The 14,318-nt window shown below is 35.0% G+C and overlaps 1 non-coding gene and 1 pseudogene across 1 annotated transcript; one reads left to right on the plus strand and one right to left on the minus strand.

The window, feature by feature from the left end:
• Positions 1 to 55: 55 nt before the first annotated feature.
• LOC110632269 (oil body-associated protein 2A-like) lies at positions 56 to 1,134 on the minus strand (annotated as a pseudogene).
• Positions 1,135 to 12,654: 11,520 nt separating this feature from the next.
• On the plus strand, positions 12,655 to 12,761 carry LOC131174313 (small nucleolar RNA R71). Its single transcript, XR_009144561.1, has one exon. It is a non-coding gene; the product is annotated as a small nucleolar RNA R71 (small nucleolar RNA).
• The last annotated feature ends 1,557 nt before the right edge of the window (positions 12,762 to 14,318 follow it).

Here is a 14,318-nt window from a genome sequence, read left to right on the forward strand (position 1 = left end):
GGCAAATCACTTGCGACAATGCTTAGATTTCAGAAACACTAACCAACCATTAATGTTCCCAGAAGAATTATAAATTTCTATACTCGTTAGCAAAGATATATTACTACACTATTATCATCTCATAAGAAAAGATGACGTATTCTCGTCATATATGGTTTGGAATGATCAATCCCAAACTTCATATTAACAAGAAGAAACGAAGAACTACTGATTTGTCCATCAACACCAAAAAGAAAAATATATTCAGATTAACATCCTACATACACATAACCACACAGTCCATACTCTGCATGTCCTCAATTTTATTTTAGTCTTCTCAATGTCGATGGCAAAACATTTCCCATGCTGTTTCCAGTAGTCAGCCTGAGGATTGATCCACTCTGGCTATGCAATCTCTACCCTCAACTGCTTTATTGCATCTGTCAATAAATTGAACTTCGCACCCCTTTTTTCAACTAGCGCTGGGGACACCATGCCCATGTTCACACCTTGTGGAGACATCATTAGTGCAGGAACCAAGAGCCCTGACTTCACCTGCACCATGCATCCCATTTTTTTTAAGAGTAATTTATTTTTAACTTAGTTATAAACCCATCAAGAAGAAGAAGAAGAAGAAGAAGAAGAAGAAGAAGAAGGGGCAACTCCGACGGGGTTCAACCTCAAAAGCATGGGAGTGCCAGAGCTTCTGCTCTTCAGGTGGCAAACTTTCAAATATCTTATCTGACACTATATATTCCACTCCTGCGCATATGGGGAAAGATGAAACACAAAACAGAGAAGTTAATAGTATACTAAAACAAAATAAAGATGGGGAAAAAGATACCTATTAGACGACCATTAGAGTCATCCGTATCATAAACAGCGCACTGAAGGAAATCCTGGTTGATCCTGGTGACGTAGTGGTGCCCTGGTGGGTCTCTATCTGGCGGGACATGTCATGGCTATGAATAGCAAGGGTGCACAAATGCTGGCTTATCTGCTTTATCGGCTTCAAAGATTGCAACATCTGTGCCCCTTTGTCCAGCATGTGCTGCTCCATCGACATCGGCTTTCCCGGGGGATAGGCTGATCCCCACCGCCGATCGGTGTTCGAGCCGGTGATTTGTCGCTGGAAGCCATCAAAAGATGCAAGTTGTAGTGTGGATTTGTATAACTGATGCGGTAGTATGGTCCTCATAAACGGGGAAGAGAGAAGGATGGGAGCGTGGGAGGTAGTGGGCAGAGCACGTGGGCATGCAGGGGATGGTGAGTTGGCTGGAAGTGGTGAAGTTTATTGACAAATGGACAAGCATGAGAATTTTCAGGGCTTAGGTGTTCCTCGCTAATAGTTGGTGGTGGAGATATTTAATTGGCACATACTATGAAAATTAATATTTTTTTATGATATTGATTTAGTTTTGTGGTAAATGCATAGTAATGTTTAGGCCTTACGGTTCTCATCTGAGCCCACAGGGTCCTGAGGCCTGTCCTTGTACCTCTTAGCAACAATCAAATAAGTTAAGAATTGATCAAGCTCAAAGCAGATAGCTACCAGTAAAAGAGATTCAAATGATTCTGTTAAATGTTATTGCCTGCCAGTGCCAACCAGCCTCCACTCCTAGCAAGTCCTGTGGTTGCAGTGTTCAATATCTTAACCAATATGGTGCTGAAAAAAATATCCAGGTGCCATGGAACTCCACAGAAAGCAAGTAGAGATGGGCTTGATCCCTTGTGGTGCCTTTGAGTAGAAAAATTCAAGCCTATGTTGCTATTAAATCTATCTTATTACAATTGCAGATGCAATTAATTCAAAAAATAAAATAAATAAATATAACACGATATATCTTATCAGTTTTAATGAAAAGTTGCATTCACAATATATTATCTTTCATTATCAACGAATCATATAAATAATTAATTAATGAGCTCAAACTCTATCAGTAGCCAACTCAACTCAACTCAACTAAGCCTTTATCCCAAAAATTTGGGGTCGGCTATATGGATTCGCCTTTTCCACTCTGAACGATTTTGGGTTAAATCTTCAGAAATGTGTAATGCTTCTAAGTCATGCTGTACTACTCTCCTCCAAGTCAATTTAGGTCTACCCCTTTTTTTCTTTCTATCCTCTAGCCTAATGTGCTCTACTTGTCTAACTGGAGCCTCCGTATGTCTACGCTTTACATGACCAAACCACCTCAATCTCCCTTCTCTCAACTTATCTTCAATTGGCACCACTCCTACCTTTTCTCTAATACTTTCATTACGGACTTTATCTAGTCTAGTATGACCACTCATCCACCTTAACATTCTCATCTCTGCAACTCTTATCTTAGATGCATACGACTCTTTCAAAGGCCCAACACTCACTACCATATAGCATAGCGGTCGTATGGGTTTGCGGTAAAATTTTCCTTTTAATTTATTGGGAATCTTACGATCACATAAAACTCCCGTGGCACGTCTCCAATTCAACCATCCGGCTTTAATCCTATGACTAACATCCTCCTCACATCCCCTATCTACTTGAAGGACTGAGCCTAGATATTTAAAGTGATTACTTTGGGACAGTGCCACTCCATTCAAACTAACTCCTTCCCTATCACCAGTTTGGCCTTCACTGAACTTGCAAAGCATGTATTCTGTTTTCGTTCTACTTAACTTAAAACCCTTTGACTCTAGAGTACTTCTCCAAAGTTCTAGCTTCCTATTGACTCCTTCTCGTGTCTCATCTATCAGAACAATATCATCCGCAAACATCATGCACCAAGGAATACTCTCTTGTATATGTTTCATCAGTTCATCTAAAACTAATGTAAAAAGGTAAGGGCTTATGGCTGATCCTTGGTGTAATCCAATTGAGATCGGAAAATCTCTTGTGTCCCCTCCCACTGTGCGCACAATAGTAGTTGCTCCTTCATACATATCTTTCAATACTTGTATGTACCTAATAGATACCCTCTTTTGTTCTAACGCATTCCATAAGACCTCTCTTGGAACACTATCATAAGCCTTCTCCAAATCAATAAAAACCATGTGTAGATCTTTCTTCCCATCTCTATATTTCTCCATCAAGCTTCTAATAAGAAAGATCGCTTCCATAGTTGAACGACCGGGCATGAAACCAAATTGATTGAGAGAGATAGAAGTATCATGACGTAGTCGATGCTCCACAACTCTCTCCCACAACTTCATAGTATGGCTCATGAGTTTAATTCCCCTATATTTTGAGAAACTATGTATGTCTACCTTATTTTTAAAAATAGTTACTAAAATACTCTTCCTCCTTTCATCATGCATTTTCTTTGAGTTTAGAATCTTATTAAATAATTTAGTTAACCATGCCACTCCCATATCTCCCAAATACTTCCACACTTCAATTGGTATTTCATCGGGTCCACAGGCTTTACCTACTTTCATTCTCTTAAGTGCTTCCTTTACTTCTAAAGATCTAATCCTTCTAGTATAATTTACATTCTTTTCTATTGTTCTATAATCTATATTCACGCTATTTCCATTTTGACTATTATTAAAGAGATCATTAAAATAATTTCTCCATCTTTCTTTAATGTCCTCATCTTTCACCAACACTTTTCCTTCTTTATCCTTAATGCACCTAACTTGATTGAGATCTTGACATTTCCTTTCTCTACTCCTTGCTAATCTATAAATATCTTTCTCCCCTTCTTTAGTTCCAAGTTTCTCATATAACGTTTCAAAGGCCTGTGCTCTTGCTTGGCTAACTGCCTTTTTTGCCTCTTTCTTTGCTATCTTGTACTGTTCATATGCCTCATTATTATCACATTTAGGTAATTTCTTATACCATTCCCTTTTTCTCTTCACCGCCTTTTGTACTTCCTCATTCCACCACCATCTCTCTTTTGAGGGTGGTCCATGTCCTTTAGACTCCCCAAGTACTTTTCTAGCTACTTCTCTAATCTTTGATGCCATCTGTATCCACATATCATTGGCCTCCATATCTAGCTTCCATACTTCAGACTCAAGAAGCTCATTTTTGAACTTCACTTGCTTTACTCCTTTGAACTCTGATACGGTGTCCGCAAGTGCACGGGTCACAGTAGTATAGTTTTAAAAATTGATATCGATCCCACAGGGAATTGTGCTTAAATTGGAAATAAAAGTATAAGCAAATTAGAATGACAAAAATTAAAAGATATTAAAAATAAAATCTAAAAATTAAAATTAAGACAAAAAAAAAAATTAAAGATGTAAAATGAAATTTGGAATTAAAATTGGTATTTGAGGAATTAAAACTAGATCAATCAATTAACTAAAATTAATTAAACTAGATTACCCAAAAAATTAATTTGAAATATCTATTTATGAAATTGAGAGAAATTAAATCTAAATTCAATAAAAATAAAAATAAAGTGATTATAGAAATTGGATTTAAATTTAAATTGCTATTTATGAGGTTTGGAGGATTTATATCTAATTTCAATGAAAAATAAATTGATTCTAGAGATTGGATTTTCAATATTGTTTGCATGTGGTTTTTCCCTAATTTAGCCAAACACATGAGAATTGCAATTTTGAGGGAAATCAATTCTTAAATTTTTGAAACCTTTTTCAAGCATCTCAAAATTGGTTTTCATTAAATCAAACCCTGTTTTCACGGTATTTCAAATCTAACAAAAACCCAATTAATGCTCTAATTGATTTTTGGAAAGTTCCCCTTAATCTTCTTAGCTTATTTCTAACACCAAGAAAATAAAGTTTATTGCAAGATTATCCATCCCCAATATTCACTTTTCAGTCCATCTATTAAGGATTAAAACTTAACTTAATGAGGGCCCATTCATCAAGCAAGGAAATAAGCACACAAGCAATAAATCAAAATATAACAATCTTCATTTAAATGGCTAAATCAGTTCAAAACCACAAAACAAATCAATATTTACAAACCCATCTCTAGAATCTCAATCAACTACTCACAAATCATTGTTTAAAGACAAACCCAAATGAAGAAATGAAGAAATAATGGAAATGTAAGCTAAAAGGGGTAGAAAAACCCAGCAAATTTGCAGCAGGATCTCTGCAGAAAAGTGCAGAAACTTGATCCTTCTTGCTGCTGGAAGAAGATGCAGAAGATGCTCCTCCCTTTCCCTCTTTCTATCTTTCTAAAAATGCCTCCCTTGCTCTCTATGCTCTCTATGCTCTCTATGCTCTCTATGCTCTCTATGCTCTATATCTCTATATCCCAAGAAAGTGATAAAATGGGTCTTTATATAGGCTAAGGGATTGTTCTAGAATGGGTAAAAGGGGGAAGGATCTAGAAAAAGTGAGGTAAAAAGGCTGGAGTAACGGAAATGCCACGTCAAAAATTTTCCAAGAAAACGACATAAGCCGGGTTGTGTCGCGGGTTGTGTCGCTCTACCATTTTTTTCTCAACTTCAAAATTTTTTTTTTTGCAATTCGATTTTAATCTCCTCCAAATGGCTACTCTGATCAAAATACATCAAATTTCTCCAGATTTAACCTACAAAACAAATAAATTCCAAAAATTAAACTAAGAAATGTGAAAATTGTAAAATTGACTAAATATATACTAATATCTAAAATAATAGCTATGAATAAGGGTAAATTATGTGCAAAAATTACTCCTAAATGATGATATAAAATGCATGCATCAAATTCCCCCATACTCAAACTCTTGCTTGTCCTCAAGCAAAATTTCATTAAAACTCATTTGGAAGGGAATAGAATCAGTCTTTGAAAACACAAAATTCACTAATCCAAACCACCAACTTACCTCTAGCCACCAACATTCCAAATTCCCACCAGCAATAGCACAAAGAATGAAGCAAGCACTCTCAACTATTACAATAGCTAAGAATTAACCAATCAACCCAAGCAACAAATACCAACCAACTACAAGAGTCAATTGTGCCAAAACAAACCTAAATGAAATAGATAGCCAATGTGTCTCAAATAGATGGTGAGTAATGTATGGAAGATTATATTGCCAAACCCATATGCAAGCATAAAAGATCTAACTCTACTAATGTAACAAGCATTTTTCAAAGAATCATTAGGTCTTTTTAAGGGTTGTAATGGGGTCTAATAGGGTAAAATTGTGGTTAACAAAGAAAGGGAATAAGGTAAACAAAATATGAGAATAATATTAATCATGAAACTCAAAGTGCATCCAATATTTTTTTTTTTTTTTTTATATCAAGAGGAAAGAAATTCACAATGAATCTCAAGTGCTATCACAATGATTATACAAAGGGACTATTTTTTTATGCTTATTTTATTTTATTTTATTTTGATTTTGTATGTGTCCCTATTTCATGTCACACCCAAAATTACCTTTGGGATATTTTGGTGACCTTTTCAACTTTTGACAATTACTCTAGCACTTTTCAAGATGTTTCAATCCTCCGAGATTTTTTTTTTTTTTATTATTTTATTATTATTATTATTATTATTATTTTTTTTTATATCATTATCATTTTTTTATGCACTTAATTGCTAAAATACTATTCTCATAGATAGGTGGTAGTGTTTAGGTTTAATGGCTAGGTAAATGATTTGGGTTCCAAAGAAATTAGGAGATTAAGGTTCAAGGGGGTTTGCAAGGGTTAAAATGAAATTGAGGTAGGTTAAGGCTAAATGTGAGGTTTAAAATATGAAGGAATGCCTAAATCATATTCTTATCAAATGCAAGTTAAAAATTTCGCTTTGAAAGATCTAAGATGCTTGTTCTAGGAATGGTGAGACGACAATGACCATTTTCTTCCTTAAAGGCTTATCCAGACACTCAAAACTCAAAATAACTAACTAGCACTGCATACCTAAATTGATATATTAATTTTCAGCTATTAAGTAAGAGAAAGAATAATGCTTAAGACTTTGTACTCAGCTGGAACTTTCATTCCACTAACCATCTAAAGGCAAGTTGGATTGCTTGAATAAGTGGCTTATGGAATTCAAAGACTGGTTTAAAAATTCAAAAATTTTAAATGAGTGAATGATATGCATGAGTGTAAATGTATAGTCAACCTAATTGCAACTAAGTATGCGTAACTAAGTATATGAGGCTATATGCAAGTGTATATACGTAGTAATGAATGTGTCACTATATGCAAATGAAAAGGAAAAATAATTTTTGCAAAAATTTACCCTCTCCCCATACTCGGAATGAACATTGTCCTCAATGTTAGAAGAGTGCATGGAATGGGATAATGTGTGCGAAAATGGGTAGATCATATGTGCATAAAGAATTATTACCTGTTGCATAAGCGATAGCACAACTTGTGTTGACAATGACACAAGGTGAGATGAGAATTGTTACCTCATTGAAGTGCACCAATTTAATTAGATAAAATTTGGATTCTTTGCACTCATTGCAAAAGAAAGCAGTGCAATGGAATCCATTAATTAAATCGATTAATCTCAAAAATTTGGAATAGGGAAGTTAAGCTCAAAAATATAGCCATCAAGTGTAAATCCGAAGTAGCACATAAAAGCAAGTGAGCAATGTACTAAAAATATAAAAGAAAAATGTATTTTATGAGGAACTAAAAAAAACTGAATAAGTAAATGGTTCAAGTAAAATAAAAACAACACAAGCAAAATAAGTTCAAAATATGAAGTAATTAAGCAATGAAATTAAAGACATGAAATATTTTTTTTTTTTTTTTTTTTTTTTTTTTTTTTATATATATGCTCATTTGCTTGCAATGCATTGTATCCCATCTGCACAAGGAAATTAGAACAATGTTAAACTCTGAATAAGGAGTATATAAAAAAAAAACTTAAAACAAATGAAAGAAAAATTGGGAGTTATGCACAAAAATGCTAAGTTTAGGTCTTTAGCTTGACCATACTTACTCAAAATTTCATGGAGAATGAGAAAGATAGCAAGTTGCTATTTTCTCAATTGGCTCACCGGCTAAATAATGCCTCAACCTTTGTCCATTTACCTTGAAATTACCAGATTTTTCACCAAAAATTTCCACAGCACCATGAGGTAAAACTTTCACAATTTTGAATGGACCTGACCACCTTGATTTTAATTTTCCTGGAAAAAATTTTAACCTTGAATTGAATAAGAGAACCAAATCTCCTTCTTTTAAGTCCTTTTTCTTGATATGCTTATCATGCCATTTTTTAGTTCTTTCTTTATAGATCCTAGCATTTTCATAAGCATCAAGTCTCAATTCTTCTAATTCATCAAGTTGCAAAAGTCTTTTATGTCCAGCAGCTTGCAAATCAAAATTGATTGCTCTAATGGCCCAATAAGCTTTGTGTTCTAATTCTACGGGCAAATGGCATGATTTCCCAAAAACTAACCTATAAGGTGTAGTTCCTATGGGGGTTTTAAATGCTGTTCTATATGCCCAAAGAGTGTCATCTAATTTAAGGGACCAATCTTTTCTGGACTTATTGACAGTTTTCTCCAAGATTTGCTTGATTTCTCTATTTGTGATTTCTACTTGGCCATTTGTTTGAGGGTGATATGGTGTGGCAATCCTATGCTTTACCCCATATTTTCTCATCAACTTTTCAAATTGGTGGTTGCAAAAATGGCTACCACCATCACTGATTATGGCACGTGGGGCACCAAACCTGGTCAAAACAAATTTTTTCAGAAATTTTACCACAACTTTTGCATCATTGGTAGGTGTAGCTATAGCTTCTACCCATTTAGATACATAGTCCACCCCTACCAAGATATATTTATTCCCATATGAAGATGGAAATGGCCCCATGAAATCAATTCCCCACACATCAAATAATTCAACTTCTAATATGGACTGTTGGGGCATCTCATCTCTCTTGGAAATGTTGCCTACCCTTTGGCACCTATCACACTTGCTTACAAAGTCTCTCACGTGTTTAAACATTTTAGGCCAATAGAAACCTGATGTCAAGACTTTTCAACAGTTTTTGAGACACTAAAATGACCACCATATTCAGAGGAATGACAATGGTAAATAACATCATGCATTTCTTCCTCTGGTATACATCTTCTAATTATTCCATCATTGCATCTCCTAAACAAAAGCGGTTCTTCCCAAGAATAAAATTTAACATCATGCAAGAATCTTTTCTTTTCTTTGCCAAGATAAATCAGTGGCAAGACACCACAAGACAAGAAATTCACAATATCAAGAAACCATGGAAGTGCAGAATTCAACACATACAATCGCTCATTCATGAAAAATTCATCAATTGGCACAATTTCATCATCTTTATTTTCGCTTTTATCCTAGATAGGTGATCAGCTACCACATTCTCAACACCCTTTTTATCTCTTATTTCCAAATCAAATTCTTGAAGTAATAAAATCCATCTAATCAACCTAGATTTAGCTTCTTTCTTGCTCATTAAGTACTTTATTGCTGCATGATCAGTGAAAACAATTACCTTTGAGTTGACCAAATAAGAACGAAATTTATTGAGTGCAAATACTACCGCAAGGAACTCATATTCAGATTAGTCTTAATTGACTTTAGCTTCATCAATGGTTAGGCTTGCATAGTAAATTGCATAAGTTTTTCTATCTTTTATTGGCCAAGGCGGCTCAACAAAGAAACTCACTTGCATCACACATAATTTCGAATGGCAAAGTCCAATCTGGGGGTTGCATGATAGGAGCTGTTGTTAATGCCGTCTTTAACCTGCAAAAAGCAACCATACAATCTTGATTAAAATCAAATTTAACATCATGATTCAAAAGATTTGTTAAGGGTTTAGCAAGTTTAGAAAAATCCTGAATAAATCGCCGGTAAAACCCAGCATGTCCAAGGAAACTCCGCACTCCTTTGACAGTGGTTGGAGGGGGCATTTTTTCAATAATTTCTATTTTGGCTCTATCCACTTCAATTCCCCTATTTGAGATTAAATGCCCTAAAACGATTCCCTCTTGGACCATAAAGTGGCATTTCTCCCAATTCAACACCAAATCATTATCAGCACATCTCTGCAAGATTTTAGACAAATTAGTCAAGCATGAATCAAAATTAGTTCCATATACTGAAAAGTCATCCATGAAGACCTCCATAATTTCTTCAATAAAATCAGAAAAAATAGCCATCATGCACCTTTGAAATGTGCCAGGCGCATTACACAATCCGAATGGCATCCTTCGATATGCAAAGGTGCCATAGGGACATGTAAAGGTAGTTTTTTCTTGGTCATCAGGATGTATTGGAATTTGAAAGAAACCAGAATATCCATCTAAGTAACAAAAGAATGAATGCTTGGCTAATCTCTCTAACATTTGATCCATAAAAGGAAGAGGAAAATGGTCTTTTCTTGTGGCATTGTTCAACTTCCTATAGTCTATGCACATTCTCCAACCTGTAACAGTTCTAGTGGGTATCAATTCATTATTTTCATTTTTAACAACTGTCACCCCACCTTTCTTTGGTACAACATGCACAGGACTAACCCACTCACTGTCAGAAATAGGGTAAATAATTCCAGCAGCTAGTAATTTTAGGATTTCCTTTTTCACAACATCCTTCATTGTAGGATTCAATCTTCTTTGATGTTCAATGGAAGGTTTACTATTTGGCTCAAGGAAAATCCTATGCATACAAACTGTTGGACTAATTCCTTTTATATCATCAATTGCATAACCCAAAACTCTTCTATATTCTCTCAATACTCTCAACAATTTGTCATTCTCAATATTAGTCAAACATGCATTAATTATAACAGGATATGTTTCATTGGGTCCAAGAAAAGCATACCTGAGGTTGGAAGGAAGAGGTTTAAGATCTACCTTTGGGGCATCCTCTACCTTTAATGATGGTGGTTTGATCTCCAAATTTTGCACTCCTTCAAGTTGAAAAATTGTGGCTTCAGGATGTGGTGGAGAGCTTTCCAAGTATTGCGCAAAAATAGCCATGTTATCATCATCAATGCTCCCACCATGGACTTAGATATTTTAATGTGGGTCTTGTGGATAGCTTTTTATGAAATGCTCTAGAACAATCTCATCAATAATGTCTACCCGCAAACAAGACTCAACTTCTTCATGTTTTCTTTTCATGGCTGGATTGATGTTGAATATCATTTGATCATCTCCCAATCTAAGTGTCAATTGCTCACCCTTTACATCAATTAATGCACCATTTGTTGCCAAAAGGGTCTTCCCAATAAGATAGGAACTTTTGTGTCTTCTTCCATATCCAAAATGATAAAGTCCACCGGAATGTAAAATTTTCCAACCTTGATAGGCACATTTTCAAGAATGCCTTCCGGATACTTAATTGAACGGTCAGCCAATGAGAGATACATGTTTGTGGGCTTCAACTCTCCCATATTCAATTTTTCATATATTGAAAGAGGCATTAGGCTGACACTAGCTCCAAGGTCACATAAGGCATTTGCCACCTGATTATCACCAATATGACAAGGAATGGAAAACACACCGGATCTTTGAGTTTGGGAGGTAACTTACGGATTATAGCATCGCATTGCTCTCCCAAATTGATGGTGTCATAATCTTCTAGCCTTCTCTTGTTGTAAAGAATATCCTTCAAAAACTTGGCATAACTTCGGCATTTGGGATAGTGCCTCGAGAATGGCACATTGATATACAATTTTTAGCACTTCAAGGAACTTGCCAAATTGCTTGTCTAGTTTGTGCTTGATGAATCTTTGAGGGTAGAGAAGGGTGGGTTTGTAAGGTTCAGTGGGATGTATGGTTTCTCTCCCTCATCTTGCTCACTTTTGCTTTCTTCTTCTTTTTCATTTTTCTTGCTCTCAACTGAATTTTCTTCTTTTGTGCTTTCTTTTTCTTCTCTCTTGTTTTCACTCTCTTGACCTACTTTCTTACCACTTCTCAAGGTCACCAACTTACATTGTTCATGAGGGTTTTGTGGTTGGCTAGGTAGTTTCCCATAGGAATTGCTTCCTGATGAGCTTGCTTGTTGCGCCAATTGAGTCTCCAACATGCGGTTGTGGACTTGTAATTGATCCATGGTTTGTCTCATGTGTTGCATTTCTTCCTCCAATTTGCTATTCATCTTGCTTTGTTCAGCAAAAAATTTCTCCATCATGTTCTCCAAGGATGGCTTCGGTTCATGGGATGGAAGGGATTGTTGTGCTCTTGCTTGATATCCAGGTGGTGGCTGCCTTGTGGGCTGAAATTGAGGCTGAAATTGAGGATACTTCTGCTGCATAAACTGCTGGTTATGAGCATAATTTGAGCTTTGGCCTTGTTGAGCAAAAGTTGCTTGTGGTCTCCATGTTGAGTTGTTCATATTAGAATAAGAATTTCCCATAGGTTTTTGTTGATAACCTCCTGCATAAGCAGCTTGCTCTTGCAAATAATCATCACCATAAGAAGAATAATTAACTCCACAACTTTGAGTTCCATTTGTGAAGGCAACTTGTTGCATAGTTGTAGGAGTTGAGGTTGTTGCCTTTGTGCAAAAATCACTAAGAAGCTGAGTCAACTGATCAAATTTTGCATTCATGTAGTTAACTGAGTCAAGTTCATAGATCCCAGCTTTCTTTGGCTCAAGTGCTCTAGGATTTCCCCATAAATGGGTATTATGAGCAATCTTCTCTAATAGATCATAGCATTCTTCACTTGTCATTCTCATGAAATCTCCTCCTGCTTGTGAATCAATTGTGTTTCTTATGGCTGGAGTAACTCTGGTGTAGAAATTCTGAACAATCATCCATTTGGGTATTTCATGATGAGGACATTGCCTTTCAAGCTCCTTAAATCTCATCCAAGATTCATACAAAGTTTCATCATCTCTTGGTTTAAAAGCTACCATCAAATTCCTCAATGAGTAGTTTTCCTGTGGGAAAAATTGAGATAGAAAAGCTTGAGATAGCTGCTCCCAAGTAGCTATAATAGCTTGTGGGAGTGAGTCATACCACTCCAATGTGAATCCAAGAGAAAATGGAAATAATGTGAGCCGAATAACTTCATCGAAACTCCAGTTGTCTTTGTGTACCACATATCATCAAAAATTTCTTCAAATGAGAATGAGGATTTTCAAGTGGGCTACCTCCAAATTGTGAATTCTGAACCATTTGAATAAGACCAGTTTTTAATTCAAATTGATTAGCTCCAATAATAGGTCTGTTATCTCTCACATCAATACATCTAGGAAAAGCATAGTCTAACATGGATCTTCTTTGAGGATCATTTTGATTAACCACAGCATTTTGCCCGTTTTGCTCATTTGCTCCATTGTTTCCACCAATAGCTCTATTTTGATTCTCCATATTTTCTATTGTCTCCTCTTGCTCAAATATTTATTGTTCTTCTTTTTCTGCTTCTTTTCTTCTCTTGTACTCCTTTTGTTGGCTCGTGAATTTTTCAATTTCTGGGTTGAACAACAATTCAGTATCACTTGTGCTTTTCGATCGTCTCATAAACAAGAAAAGTACCTGAAAAACACAAGGAACAATAGTGAAAATAAAAGAAAATAAAAATTCTAATTAGCTTAAAACAATTAAAATCCAACTTAAAAACAAACAATTCCCCGGCAACGGCGCCAAAAACTTGATACGGTGTCCGCAAGTGCACGGGTCACAGTAGTATAGTTTTAAAAATTGATATCGATCCCACAGGGAATTGTGCTTAAATTGGAAATAAAAGTATAAGCAAATTAGAATGACAAAAATTAAAAGATATTAAAAATAAAATCTAAAAATTAAAATTAAGACAAAAAAAAAAAAATTAAAGATGTAAAATGAAATTTGGAATTAAAATTGGTATTTGAGGAATTAAAACTAGATCAATCAATTAACTAAAATTAATTAAACTAGATTACCCAAAAAATTAATTTGAAATATCTATTTATGAAATTGAGAGAAATTAAATCTAAATTCAATAAAAATAAAAATAAAGTGATTATAGAAATTGGATTTAAATTTAAATTGCTATTTATGAGGTTTGGAGGATTTATATCTAATTTCAATGAAAAATAAATTGATTCTAGAGATTGGATTTTCAATATTGTTTGCATGTGGTTTTTCCCTAATTTAGCCAAACACATGAGAATTGCAATTTTGAGGGAAATCAATTCTTAAATTTTTGAAACCTTTTTCAAGCATCTCAAAATTGGTTTTCATTAAATCAAACCCTGTTTTCACGGTATTTCAAATCTAACAAAAACCCAATTAATGCTCTAATTGATTTTTGGAAAGTTCCCCTTAATCTTCTTAGCTTATTTCTAACACCAAGAAAATAAAGTTTATTGCAAGATTATCCATCCCCAATATTCACTTTTCAGTCCATCTATTAAGGATTAAAACTTAACTTAATGAGGGCCCATTCATCAAGCAAGGAAATAAGCACACAAGCAATAAATCAAAATATAACAATCTTCATTTAA

The sequence above is a fragment of the Hevea brasiliensis genome, chromosome 15 (genome assembly GCF_030052815.1).
Source record: "Hevea brasiliensis isolate MT/VB/25A 57/8 chromosome 15, ASM3005281v1, whole genome shotgun sequence".
In the NCBI taxonomy this organism is placed as follows: Eukaryota; Viridiplantae; Streptophyta; class Magnoliopsida; order Malpighiales; family Euphorbiaceae; genus Hevea; species Hevea brasiliensis.